The sequence below is a fragment of the Aquarana catesbeiana genome, linkage group LG13, assembly GCF_042186555.1.
Source record: "Aquarana catesbeiana isolate 2022-GZ linkage group LG13, ASM4218655v1, whole genome shotgun sequence".
NCBI lineage: Eukaryota > Metazoa > Chordata > Amphibia > Anura > Ranidae > Aquarana > Aquarana catesbeiana.
Window position 1 is genome coordinate 30,933,380 of NC_133336.1, and position 14,496 is coordinate 30,947,875.

The window sequence follows — 14,496 nt, forward strand, 5'->3', positions numbered from 1 at the left end:
GTGCGGTGTAGCACGTCACCCAGAAGGGGTGTCAGGGACACAGATAGCGTGCATCTATTACAATTCGTGCAAATGTAATGTTATAATTGTGTTTGTGGATTGATGTACAGCATTTTTGAAGGGAATTGGGGACTGGTCAAAGTAGTTGAAGGAGGGTAAAACAAGGAAAAATTGGATTTTTAAAACAGCTTACCTGTAAAATCCTTTTCTTGGAGTACATCACGGGACACAGAGCACCATAGTAATGACTATGTGGTTTATATACTACCTTTAGGTGATTGGACACTGGCAACCAATAGTAAGAAGGTTCCTCCCATATAACCCCTCCTATACAGGAAGTACCTTTTAGTTTTTTAAGCAAGCAATGAAGATCCCAGAAAAAGAGGGGAGGGACCTCTGTGTCCCGTGATGTACTCCAAGAAAAGGATTTTACAGGTAAGCTGTTTTAAAAATCCATTTTTCTTTATCGTACATCAGGGGCCACAGAGCACCATAGTAATGACTATGTGGGATGTCCTAAAGGAATGCCTTTGAGGGGAGGGAACATACCTAAATCCCCTTTATTTTAGGCTCCCAATTATAAAGCTGCTTGCAGCACGCTTTGGCCAAAAACAGTCTCCTTTTGGGATCTAACATCCAGTCGGTAAAACCTGGTAAATGTATGAACCGAGGACCAAGAGGCCGCTTTGCAAACCTGAGCCATCGACACCTGTTGGCACACTGCCCAAGATGTACTAACTCCTCTGGTAGAGTGAGCTTTAAGATATCAAGGTGGAACCTTGTGTTTCAACTCATAGGCCTGGATAATGAATAGATTTATAGAACAAGCACAAGGAATAAATTATGGAATCACTCAACTCTGAGGAAAGAATTATGGAATCATGAAAAACAAACAAAATAACACTCCAACACATCACTAGTACTTTGTTGCACCACCTCTGGCTTTTATAACTGCTTGCAGTCTCTGAGGCATTGACTTAAAGTGGTGTTCCACCCTAAAAAAAAAAAAAAAAATTAATGATTGTGCCTAAAAAAAAAATAAAAAAAAAAACAATTTGGATATTTTTTTTTTTTTTTTTTACTTACCTCTAAATGCCTGTTGCTAGGGGGTCCCTCGTAGTCTGCCTCTTCCAGTGCCTGGGCTGGTGACATTACTTCCCCCTCGGCACAGGAAGGGCTCAGCTCTGCTCCCTCCCTCCTGTCAATCATCTGGGACCCATTACAGGTCCCAGGTGACTGAGCGGCGCCGCTCGCATATGCGCAGTGGGTGCCAGGCTGTGAAGCCACAGCCCAGCGCCCACAGTTGCAATACCGGTGCCACTGAACGGAGGGGGAGACAAGCGGGGCTTCGATCTCCCGCATCGCTGGACCCTTGGACAGGTAAGTGTCCAATTAAAAGTCAGCAGCTGCAGTATTTGTAATGTAAACCTGTGCATTTATTGAAGATTTATTGGCAGCCATCTCCCCAGTGCCTTTACCTGACATGCAGCCCCATATCATAATTGACTGTGGAAATTTGCATGTTTTCTTCAGACAGTCGTCTGCATAAATCTCATTGGAACGGCACCAAACAAAAGTTCCAGCATCATCACCTTGCCCAATGCAGATTCGAGATTCATCACTGAATGTGACTTTCATCCAATCATCCACAGTCCACGATTGCCTTTCCTTAGCCCATTGTAACCTTGTTTTTTTGTGTTTAGGTGTTAGAGATGGCTTTCTTTTAGCTTTTCTGTATGTAAATCCCATTTCCTTTAGGTGGTTTCTTACAGTTCGGTCACAGATGTTGACTCCAGTTTCCTCCCATTTGTTCCTCATTTGTTTTGTTGTACATTTTCTGTTTTCAAGGCATATTGCTTTAAGTTTTCTGTCTTGACGCTTTGATGTCTTCCTTGGTCTACCAGTATGCTTGCCTTTAACCACCTTCCCACGTTGTTTGTATTTGGTCCATGGTTTAGACACAGCCGACTGTGAACAACCAACGTCTTGTGCAACACTGCGTGATGATTTACCCTCTTTACCTACATACTAACAAGCAGATTTAATCTAAAGCAGGTGTTAGTGTTTGTAATGAAAATTTACAGGGTGATTCCATAATTTTTTCCTTAGAATTGAGTGATTCCATAATTTATTCCCTGTGCTTGTTCTATAAATCTAACTGTTACTGGCCACCACAATTATTTTTCTTGATTTCTTTTAGTGTTTCTTAAAGCCAGAAAGTTGCCATTTGAAATGCCTTTAGTTTTTGGCCATGTCTGTGATCTGCTTTTTTTTCTACAACAATAAACAACTGAAGGAACATCCTCAGGGATTAGCGATTCCATAATTTTTGCCAGGGGTTGTAGTTGCTGCCTGTCCTTTCCTAGGACCCTCAAGCAGCACAAAAAAGGACAAAGGTCAGACTTCCGAAAAGGGGCTGACATATCCAAGTAAACCTTAAAGTGGGGTTCCACCCAAAAAACAAAAATACCTGGAAAAATTCTAAAAAAAAAAAACAAAAAAACATTTGGATATTTTTTTTTTTTTCACTTACCTCTAAATGCCTGTTGCTAGGTGGTTCCTCGTAGTCTGCCTGTTCCTTTGCCTGGGCTGGTGACATCACTTCCCCCTCGGCACAGGAAGGGCTCCGCTCTGCTCCCTCCCTCCTGTCAATCATCTGGGACCCATTACAGGTCCCAGGTGATTGAGTGGCCAATCACGGTGCGCGGCGCCGCTCGCGAATGCGCTGTGGGTGCCAGGCTGTGAAGCCACAGCCCCGCGCCCACCGTTGAAATGCCGGCGCCGACGAGCGGAGGGGGGGGGGGGGGACGAGCGGGCTTCAATCCCCCGCATCGCTGGACCCAGGGACAGGTGAGTGTCCAATTAAAAGTCAGCAGCTGCAGTATTTGTAGCTGCTGACTTTTAAATTTTTTTTTGACGGCCCCCCTGGGTGGAACTCCTCTTTAATAGCTCTCATCACATCCAGTGAATGGAGCAATCTTTCCTCCTTAGATCTAGGGTTAGGAAAGAAGGAAGGTAAAATGATATCTTGATTTAAGTGAAAACTGGAAACCACTTTGGGTAAAAACTGCGGACGGGGCCGCATCACCACCTTGTCCTGATGAACAAACAGAAAGGGTTTCTCACAAGAAAGGGCGGCCAACTCCGAGACCCTTCTTGCTGAGGTTATAGCCACCAAAAAAAACAATTTCCTAGTCAATAGGATCAAAGGAATCTGCTTAATAGGCTCAAAGGGTTAACTCTGTAGAGCTGAAAGCACTAAGTTCAAGTCCCATGGGCACAAGGGCGGTCTAATTGGTGGCCTTACATGTAGTACTCCCTTGATAAAGGTTCGTACCAATGAATGAGACACAATTGGTCTCTGGAAGAAAACCGATAAGGCCAAAATCTGTCCTTTAATGATTCCTAAGGACAAGTTTAAGTCAATTCCTGCTTGCAGGAAGGCAAGAACCCTCCCAATTGTATACTTGCGAGGGTGCCATCTTCTCTTCTCACACCATGAAATGTATGATTTCCAGACTCTATAGTAAATTTTTCTAGACACTGGCTTTCTAGCATTTATCAAAGTAGCCAGAACAGAACCCCTGATACCACGGTCTTTTAGTACTCTGGTCTCAATAGCATTGCCATCAAATTCAGCGACCGTAAAGAAGGATGGTATATTGGACCTTGGGACAGTAGGTCTGGGCGTAATGGAAGACACAATGGGTCCCCTACTGCCATCCTCACAATCTGTGAATACCAAGACCTTCTTGGCCATCGTGGGGCCACCAGAATTACCGTTTTCTGCTCCATCTGTATCCTGCGTAACAGGTGCGGCAGCATCTGGATCGGAGGAAAGGCGTAAATTAGAGAATACCGATCCCAGGGAACCACCAATGCATCCGTCCCCACGGCAAGTGGATCCCTGGTTCTGGACACAAAGCTGTCCACCTTGGCATTGAACCTGGATGCCAGAAGATCCACCTCTGGCATCCCCCAACGCTGGCATATTTAAAGGGAAAACTTCGGGGTGGAGGGACCATTCCCCTGGCAACAACTGCTGACGACTTAGGTAGTCTGTCTGCCAATTTTCCACCCCCGGAATATAGACTGCCGACAGATATGGCACGTGTTTCTCTGCCCACGCAAGTATATGATTTATCTCTTTCTGGGCTGCCCAGCTCCGGGTACCCCCTTGGTGGTTGATGTATGCCACCACTGTGGAATTGTCGGACTGGACTCTGACCGGAGACCCCCGCAGCCTGGCTGTCCAGAATATGAGGGCCAACCGAGCTGCTCGGATTTCCAATAGATTGATCGGTAAGGTTTTTTCTACCTAGGACTATTTTCCCTGTACGGAGGCCTCTTCCAATACTGCTCCCCAGCCGAGACGACTGGCGTCTGAGGTTACCACCTTCCAAGTTACTGGTGGAAAGGACTTCCCATTTTTTAAGTTGCTGGTCTTTGGCCACCAAGAGAGGTCCTGTTTTACCTTTTGGGGATAGAGATATTGGATGATCCAAGGTTAGGACAGACTTGTCCCAAGCCTTCAGGATCGTTCTCTGGAACAATCTGGAGTGAAATTGCGCATAAGGAACTGCTCTGAAAGATGACACCATCTTCCCCAGCAGTCTCATGCATAATCAAATTGAGGGTCTTTCTACCCTTTTGACTTTCCTGATCAGCTCCACTATTGAGCTGACCTTCAAGGGGGGTAAAAACACCCTTTCCTGGGTCGTATCCAGGATCAAGCCTAGATATGTCAAGATTTGAACTGGACGAAGAGCTGATTTGTCCATATTCAGAATCCAACCTAGGCATCTCAGAACATGAACTGTAGTTAAAACGTTCTCTATCAGGGTGGAATAGGACTGGTCCTTCACCAGAAGGACGTCCAGATATCCTATCACTGATATCTTCTGAGACCTTAGAAAGGCCAATACCAGAGCCAACACCTTTGTGAAGATTCGAGGGGCTGTAGCCAGACCGAACGGTAGTGCTACAAACTGGAAATGACGCTCTTCTACTGAGGAGTGTAGAAACCTTTTGATGTTGTCCGAAAATCGGTACATGCAGGTATGCATCCTTGATGTCTATGGATGCTAAATAGTCCCCTTTTCTTAGAGAAGTTATCACTGAGCGAACCGATTCCATTCGGAAGGTTTGAACTCTTAGAAAGGAATTGAGGTATTTGAGGTCCAGAATGGGCCTTACTTCCCCATTTGGCTTAGGCACTGTGAATAGGTTTGAATAAAACCCTTTGAACTTTTCTTTGTGCGGAACCTTGATAATCACCCTTTGCCTTTTTAGATGTTCTAAGGCTAGGAATAGGCTTTTCTTCTTTTCTAGATCCGAAGGAACTCTTGATCTCAGAAATCGATTTGGGGGAAAATCACGGAACTCTACTCCATTTTGTAGCCCTACGTTATTAGGGGAGATAACCCACTTGTCCTGCACCCACCCTGCCCAAGCATCTGTGAACCGCCTTAGTCTGCCCCCCACTTGTAAGAGTGGGGGCGTCCCTTCACAAGCAGGACTTGGCATTGGCCTTATTCGGCTTCTGAGTCAAACTTCTTTTCTGACCCTGAGGTCTTTTAACCACTTCCCTACCCGCCTATAGTCAAATGACCTCCACAGATGGGATTTCCCATCCTGAGTGGACGTCATATGACGGCCTTGGGTTCCCGGCCGCCTAGGGGGCGCGCGCCCGCTGCGTTGCTCGGGACCCGGTGCGTGTGCCCGGCGGCCGTGATGTCCGCCGGGCACCCGCGATTGCCTGTTGACCGGGCCGGACCGTGGATCTGTGTGTGTAAACACACAGATCCACGTCCTGTCAGTTCAGAGGAGAGCGATCTGTGTTCCCAGAACAGCGGAACACTGATCGGTCTCCTCCCCTTGTGCGTCCCCTCCCCCTACAGTTAGAAGCATTCCCTAGGAAACACATTTAACCCCTCCCCGCCCCCTAGTGGTTAACCCCTTCACTGCCTGTCACATTTACACAGTAATCAATGCAATTTTATAGCATTGATCGCTGTATAAATGTGAATGGTCCCAAAAATGTGTCAAAAGTGTCCGATGTGTCCGCCATAATGTCGCAGTCATGAAAAGAAAAAAAAAAAAAAAAAAAAAAAAAAAAAAATCGCTGATCGCCGCTATTACTAGTAAAAAAAAAAAAAAAAATAAATATTTTTTTTTAAAAAAATGCCATAAATCTATCCCGTATTTTATAGACGCTATAACTTTTGCGCAAACAAATCAATATACGCTTATTGCGATTTTTTTTTTTTTTTTACCAAAAATATGTAGAAGAATACGTATCGGCCGAAACTGAGGAAAAATTTTTTTTTTTTTTTTTTAAATTGGGATATTTATTATAGCAAAAAGTAAAAAAGTGTTTTTTTCGAAATTGTCGCTCTTCTTTTGTTTATAGCGCAAAAAATAAAAACCGCAGAGGTGATCAAATACCACCAAAAGAAAGCTCTATTTGTGGGGAAAAAAGGACGTCAATTTTGTTTGGGTACAACGTCGCACGACCGCGCAATTGCCGTTTAAAGTGCGACAGCGCTGAAAACTAAAAATTGGTCTGGGAAGGAAGGGGGTGAAAATGCCCGGTATTGAACCGGTTAAAGGCAGGTGGTTGAGGCCGTCGATACTTCTTGGGAGAAGATGCGCCTGGCCCAGGAGCGTTCGGAATTTTAAAGGAAGGCTGCTTATTCCTTCTTTTCACAGGAAGCAAGGAGCTCTTTCCTCCTGAGATTTTTTGGATATACTTATCCAGTTCTTCTCCAAACAAATGTTCCCCATGAAAGGGAAAACCCGCAAGTAGCCTTTTGCAAGGCATCTCGGCTGACCAGTTCTTTAACCACAAAACTCTGCGCATATGCACTGAGAGTAGCGCAAAGCGAGACATTTGCTGGATTGAGTCTTTTAATGCGTCTATCGCAAAACACAAAGCCCGAGGAAGTTCTTTCAATTCATCAGAATATTCCTCTTGAACAGGTAGGTTCCTGACCAGACTTTTAAAAAGGTCCTTCAGGGATTGACAGATCCCAATCGCTGCAACAGCTGGTTGTACTGCTGACCCGGCCACAAGGGAGGCTTTAAGCAAAGATTCCAGCTTCTTATCTGCTGGGTCTTTAAACCCTTGGGCATTATCCACTGGACAGGTTAAGCTTTTATTTACTGAAGAAATAGCCGCATCTACTAAAGGTGTATCCCACCTTTTTTTGAACTTTTCCTCCATTGGGTACAAAAAAGAAAACCTTTTAGCAGGTAAGTATATTCTGTCCAGATGTTCCCAATCAGTGTAAACCAATTGCTCCAATAATGGATGCACAGGAAACGCCTGAGAACCTTGCAAAGGTCGCAAGGATCCCAATGTAGAACAGGAAATTTCTGGCCCTTGTACAGGGGGCAACTTAAAACCTGTTCTTACCATTTCGGTTAAAGCCTGGATAAACAGCTTTTGGGATTGCGAAGCTGTCAACGGTTCCTCTGAACCTGAGTCCCCTGCAGAGGACTCCTCTGCTTCAGCATCTTTATCCCCTATGGCCACCTCCTCAAAATCCTCTGCCCATTCAGGATCCAAATCACAAGGACCCAATTGGCTAAGGGAGTCCTGGTGCTCAAGTGACTCAGCACTGGGACCAGGCTCAGGAGAGGGAGATCTATTTAGTTTCTTCCCTCCCTGCGTTACTGAGACAATCATACCTGCTATTTTGCCTTCAAGACCAGCGAGAGCTGACGTTAAGTCATCCTTAGTAACATAAGCCGAAGCAGGGACATTGGTGGTGGCCACAATGCCTGACAAATGCAATGGCTCAGCCAGGTCAAATGCCACAGGTCTTTCAGGGGAGACAGGTGCTGCAACAGCCTGAGGTTGATCTCCTGGTTTTGAAGGAGTCACTTTACCCTCTGTATTAATCCTGCTCCCTGCACCTCGTTTTCTGGAAGACATGCTTACAGGATTAGAGGAAACTTACAGTGCTATATGGCTGTATATAAGCCTACTATAGCCTCCTTACAAAGTTTGCTAATGCCTGACTCACGTGCCCTGCTCTGTGTCCCACTGCGACCGGCTCCCGTCTCCTCTGTGCCTTAGCGAACAGTACTGACACACGCAGGCGCCTGAATTCCCTATGCGTGTGTCGTCACGTGACGTATGCACGCCACGGGCCTTACTGCGCATGCGCACGCCCGTGGGAAACACGCAGCCGCGATCCCGCCACGCCGCCCACTAGAGTGCGCGCAGGAGGGAGCGGGTTACGCACACGCCGTCTGCAAGTGCGCGCTACCCATACACGTGACCCCACGCGTGGTCCCCGACAGGGAACCAATGTGTGCAACTGCTGCGAAACCCCCCCCAGTGGACACAAAGGGTACATACTCAGGCATAGACATAACTTTGCAATTTATAGGTTAAAAAAAGGGGCCTCCAAAGGAAGCACTCACCAGTACCCGTAGCAGAGCCTGAGACAGGCTCAATCTTCCCCCATCACCGCGGGTAACAGCACTGAGGACCTTCAGAGACCGGGTCCCCTTTTATTTTTAGGGTCCACACCCCTGGACCTGTAAAGCACCCTTTAGGTTTCCTTGGGCAAATAAAAAGACCAGGAATACCATCACAAGGGTCCAGCTCCATAAGGAAACATTACAGGAAAGGCCCCGTTCTTGAACCAGGGCTCGGGGACCATCCACTTTAGCATGATATGCCATCCGAATGGATCCGATTATAACATCCTCACTGGGACATTATCTGAAGCAAGAGCTTTCACAGCTGTGACCATCACCTTCAAGACACTGACAAAAAACTAAAAAGGTACTTCCTGTATAGGAGGGGTTATATGGGAGGAACCTTCTTACTATTGGTTGCCAGTGTCCAATCACCTAAAGGTAGCATGTAAACCACATAGTCATTACTATGGTGCTCTGTGTCCCGTGATGTACGATAAAGAAAGTTGGGATTACAAAGATTGCTAGTGGACAGGAACCGATAAGGTGTCCTGAACAAGTGGGAGATTTAGAAAGAACGGAGGAAAGTGAAAAGTTGAGGATCTCATTGTTGAATATATGGTGGAAAGAAACTGATTGAATATAAACTGCTGTATGTACTTCTTATCTGTCTGTTAAATGTCTTGTTGAGGGAAGTGAGTGGTCACACACTACCCGACCCATATTATGTGGCCGTCTCGGATGGGAAGACCCAGTGACTGAGCCTACGTTTTGGGAAGACGCACCAGGGGCGACCCAGGTGGCAGTCGAGCACTGTAGACAAATCCTCGCCTTGTCTTACTATCTGTTTTGTCCTCGTTTAACTTGAGATTGGGATATAGTCTGAAACGGTACCAGGTGACTAATAGAGGAATTGCCAGACCCTTTCAGAATCCGAGGCAACCTCGTGACCCGTCTAAAATCCTGAGCAGACACATAAATATCCCAGTCATCAAGACAGAAAATAATGGGGCAGAAATTGGTTAGGCCAGAGAAAGGAAAACTCGCATGTGTCACGGAGAGAGAGTGGGGGAATTATGTCAAGAAAGCAAAAAGATTGGCGAAGATCTGTAGCATCACCATTCCTACAGGGGGTTGATTGCAGCTGGAGGAATGGCAGAAAATACTGAATGAAAAACGGGTTGTTATCTGACAATGGTCTACTAAAAACTGCAGAGGCTTGGTTCAATGTGGCAAGAGCAATCCAAAGGGAGAACTGGGTGGAACAGGAAACCCAGCAGGGGGGGGTAATGTTGTATATGTGTACCAAGAAGGAAAAAGTGTCCCTGATGCCCTACCTGAACCACCCCCATATGAGGGGAAGAGGGCGGAGCCTAAAAACACACCAATACCCCTTTACCCTGTGTTCAATGCTAACGGTTCATATTTTAGCCCAAACACCCCCATAACTTTAATGCCGAGTTTGAACGGGTCTGCGACGGGTGGGGGGGGGGGGGGGGGGATCTGCAGCTGGCAGCAATCAAGCCACTGCACCGCCTCCCATTGCCCAGCTCCCAGACAGCGCAATTCGTGTCTTGCCCACAACACAGATCCCGTTCATTGGCACACCACCTGCTGCAAACATCCCCAACCAGCCAGGTCCCCTCAAGACACCTTCCCCGCCTGTCCTGATACCCAAACAGCTATTCCCCTATGCGCCAGGGCCGCAGCCCATACCTTTAGCCCAAGACCTGGCTCGACACAATACTCAGAATACTCGCCATAACCGTAACCGAGCTCCCAGTGCCCACTATTACCAAAACACACATGAATCCCAGTGGTCAGGATACCCAGATGAGCCTGACCCCCAAGACCCCTGGAGTGGCCGACCCCAAGCTCAACACCCGCCAGCCCCTGTTATGATGAGGGGCATTAAAGCAGCGGAAGGTGCCCCAAAAATGTACGTTACCTTTACCCTGCCCCAAGTAATGTCATTGGTAAATAACCTGCCTCACCCGGAAAAGCAGCCAATGCCCTTTTATCGCAGCATAATACAAATACAGCGTACCTATGCTGCGGCTTGGAGGGACCTGTATAACGCCTACTGGCCTATCATGGAGTAAATTTTGAAAGAAGGTAGAACATTTAACGACACGGACTATGAATCAGGCCTAGAATTCTGCGACCAATTACACAATTGGGCTAAGGACAAGTTGGCAGACCAGGCCACAACTTTACAAGACGTAACACAGGATAAGACAGAAACTGTTGAGAAATACCATGCCAGATTAGTGCAGACATTCACTGACCTAGGTTTTAATGTGCACATGAAGGCACATGCACAAATGCTCTCAGCAGTGTTTGTCACAGGCCTAAAAGACTGCATAAAAAAGGGGTTGCTGGTGTCTCGACCCGAAGTATGATTGCCCTAGACTCACTTTTATTGGTGGCAAAGGGTACTAGAATTCAGTCAGAATAGCAAGAAAATAACTCATGATGGCCTCTGACACCCAATACCCGCCTCCCTAGCTGTGACCCCCGCGCCTCTGCTTTAACTGTGGACGTCAGGGACACATTAAGAAAGAATGCAGAGCACCCAGACGACAAAGGCCCCAATGGGGTCCAGAAGGTGATCAGTCTACCCCGATCCCAAGGAAACTTGACCATAAAGAAGACCATCTGGACCTCCTCCGCTAGGATATGGGCAAACCTGTGTTATCCCACCTAATGACAGTGTCCTTAAACACAAACAGCCCATTGGCAAAGGTGGCCATCCCAATTGAAGAAGGTCACCACCACCTTCCTAATTGACACAGGCGCAGCCAGAAGCGTGATACAGGATCAAGATCTACCGGACACTTCCTACTTATCAGACATAGACATTTCATGCGTGGGTGTGGACGGCTCACCTAAATCCCACCCATTAACCAAACCCCTACAAGTCGGCATTTACAAGGAGCTACTTGCCAGGTTTGTGGTCTCCCCCAACTGCCCCCTGAATCTTTTAGGAGCAGATGTCCTATCCCGCTTGCAAGCCTCCATCACCTTCACACCAGAAGGTACGATCAGCATCTCTACCCCCCTTACTACTGAGGATCAATCGGCCCTGTGCTCCATCCCACTCCTGATGATCCTACAGACTACCCCCCCTAGCCACCAGCCAAATACCACAAGAAGTCCCAAGAAGAATCCCAGACGAACTTTGGTCAAAAGGGGTGGAAGACATCGGACATCTAAATGTCCTGCCAGTGTACATCAAGCTGAAACCAGGAGCACCCCTGCCCAGGAAACCCCAATACCTACTAAAGCCCTCACAAACCAAGGCTATTTCCTTTCAAATAGAAGTCTTGGTCAAGAACGGAGCCCTAATCCCTTGTACTAGCCCGTGCAATACACCCCTATTCCCAGTCAAAATGAAAAGTCGAAAAGGGGAACCAATCAAGTACAGGATGGTCCAGGACCTAAGGGCTGTAAACGAGGCAACCATTTTGGAAACACCCATTGTCCCCAATCCACACACACTGCTGGCTGGTGTGCCACCATCAGCAAAATTCTTCACGGTGGTAGACCTTGCAAACGCATTCTTCAGTGTACCCCTACACCCTTCTTGTCAGTACCTTCTTGCCTTCACCCACAATAATCGACAGTACACCTGGACAGTTATGCCCCAAGGGGCACAGAACCCCCCCCCACCCAATTTGCCAAAGCAATGGCTACAATCTTGAGGGCTTGGCAAGAAGAGGGCACCGACATAACGCTGCTGCAATATGTGGATGAGCTTCTCCTGTGTGCAGACGACCTCCCCACTGCAGAGGGCAAGTCAGAAAGCCTACTCGTGTTTCTGGCCGGCCAGGGGTGCAAGGCATCCAAGTAGAAGTTGCAGTGGTGCTCCACGAAGGTAGTATTCTTGGAGCATTGTCTATTTCAGGGCTCCCAAGAAAATCTATAAGAAAACACTCACTGGAACCAAGATTCAACTGACCATTCCAGGTTCTGATAACTACTGCCTCCTCCGTTAAGGTCGCAGGAAAGAACTCCTGGATCCACGCTTCTCACTGCAAGAAGGTTCCAACCCCTGAAGACAAGTCCCAGCCTACACCATGATGACAGTGCTACATATCCTTTTTCTGGTGGGGTTGGTGGGAGCTCAACAAGTGGCCATCATAAAAAAAGAGGGTATCACACAATTCTGGTACAACTCATCCAACACACACATAGCCACTTTCGCCTTTGATTACTGCAATATAGTCTCCTGTCCCTTAGATGTTTCCTGGCAATGTAACTGGTATAACACCCTTGGACGCGGACCTCAGTATGCATCCACCTATATATGTGTCACAGATAGTTACTGGGGACAGAACTGTGACTATTGGGGGGGTCAGTGGGGTGGAATACAGGAGCAGACTGGGGGTACAAACCACAGAGTGCACTAAATAGAACAGATAAGAATGGGAAATCCTTGTTAAAAAGGATGACCCTGCTAAAACCAGGTACATGCCTATCCACTGGGAGAACAGGCTACAACATGCCCCTTACTCTAACTATAGAGAACCCTAGCCCCGGTGACGCCGGTATATATGCATTAGGAACATGGATGTCAGGGGGTATGGGAGGGCCGCTGGGAAAGTTCCAACTAAAGGACATGTATAATACAACAGACAGGCAATCGACCTAGCCAATCACTAACCCTCTCAGACCCTCCATCTGCACCCTAGGTGATATGGTAGCGGTGGCAAATCCCAACTTTGAGGACACTATAACAACAGAGACTGGCTTTTCTGACACCAATCTCTGGCTAGAATGGATGAAGTACAGCACAGACAGACATAAAAAGACCAACTGCTATGTTTGTGGTAGTGCTAGGCCACACCTGGGTACTGTGCCACTGACGATACCCAAAGAAAGTGAGGAGTGCTTCCTTAGCCTGTTCACTAATGCGACAACAAACCACTCATCCTGTGAAGAGTGGAAAAAGAAGTACCCCATAGTTACCAAAACCCCAAGACCAAGCGAAGGCATCACCATTTACCCAGGAAACTATACCTGTCACTCAAATTATCAAGGAAAGGGGAGGTTCCTGGGTAATTTCACAGAAGGTTACTGCTCTACCTACAGTAATGTTTCGGGAAGCCAGGTACAGAACCAGGTCCAGTCCAGTCCCTTGGTGATGTGTATTGGATCTGTGGGGATCTTAAAGTTAGGACAAGGCTAGGAGGGATCTGGAATGGAGAGTGTGCCCTGGCAAAAGGTCATTATGCCCCTTCACATCCTCCCATATGACCCATCTCCCCCACACCCTGAACCGTCACCCAACCGCAGGAAAAAGAGGAGTGCTCCTGAGGGAAGTTTTGACCCACATGTGTATATAGATGCCATAGGGGTCCCATGGGGGTTCCCGGATGAGTTTAAAGCCTGAGACCAAGTTAATGCAGGTTTTGAGTCTGATTCCCATAATCACTGTCAACAAAAAATGTAGACTGGATAAATTACATATATTACAACCAGCAGCGGTTTGTAAATTACACCAGAGATGCCCTACAGGGGATTGCTGACCAATTAGCCCCCACATCTTACATGACATTTCAGAATAGGATGGCCTTGGACATGATTTTAGCAGAGAAGGGGGGTGTTTGTAAAATGATAGAAGGTACAGGGATATGATGTACATACATCCCTGACAACACCGGTCCAAATGGTAAGGTCACCCTGGCCATAAAAAAGTTGGAAAGCCTATCAGTAGAGCTGAAGAAGAATTTGGGTATAGATCAGCCATGGGACCAGTGGTTTGGGTGGTTAAGTGGTTGGCAGAAGACCTTGTCTCGGATAGGTATTATAATACTAGTTATTCTGATTTTTCTAGCTATTATAGTATGTTGTGTTATCCCATGTGTAAAGAAATTCGTAGCCAAAACAGCTGACCAAGCGGCCCCAGTGATGATACACCAGGATGCAGAAGATGAGGACTATGAGAAGCCCTTTGCCCCCTCCTCATATCTACAAATTATAAGATCATTCAGCCATAGGGATAGCATCTGTCTTCCACATGTCCTTCCCCATATCTACAAATTATAAGATACTTCAGCC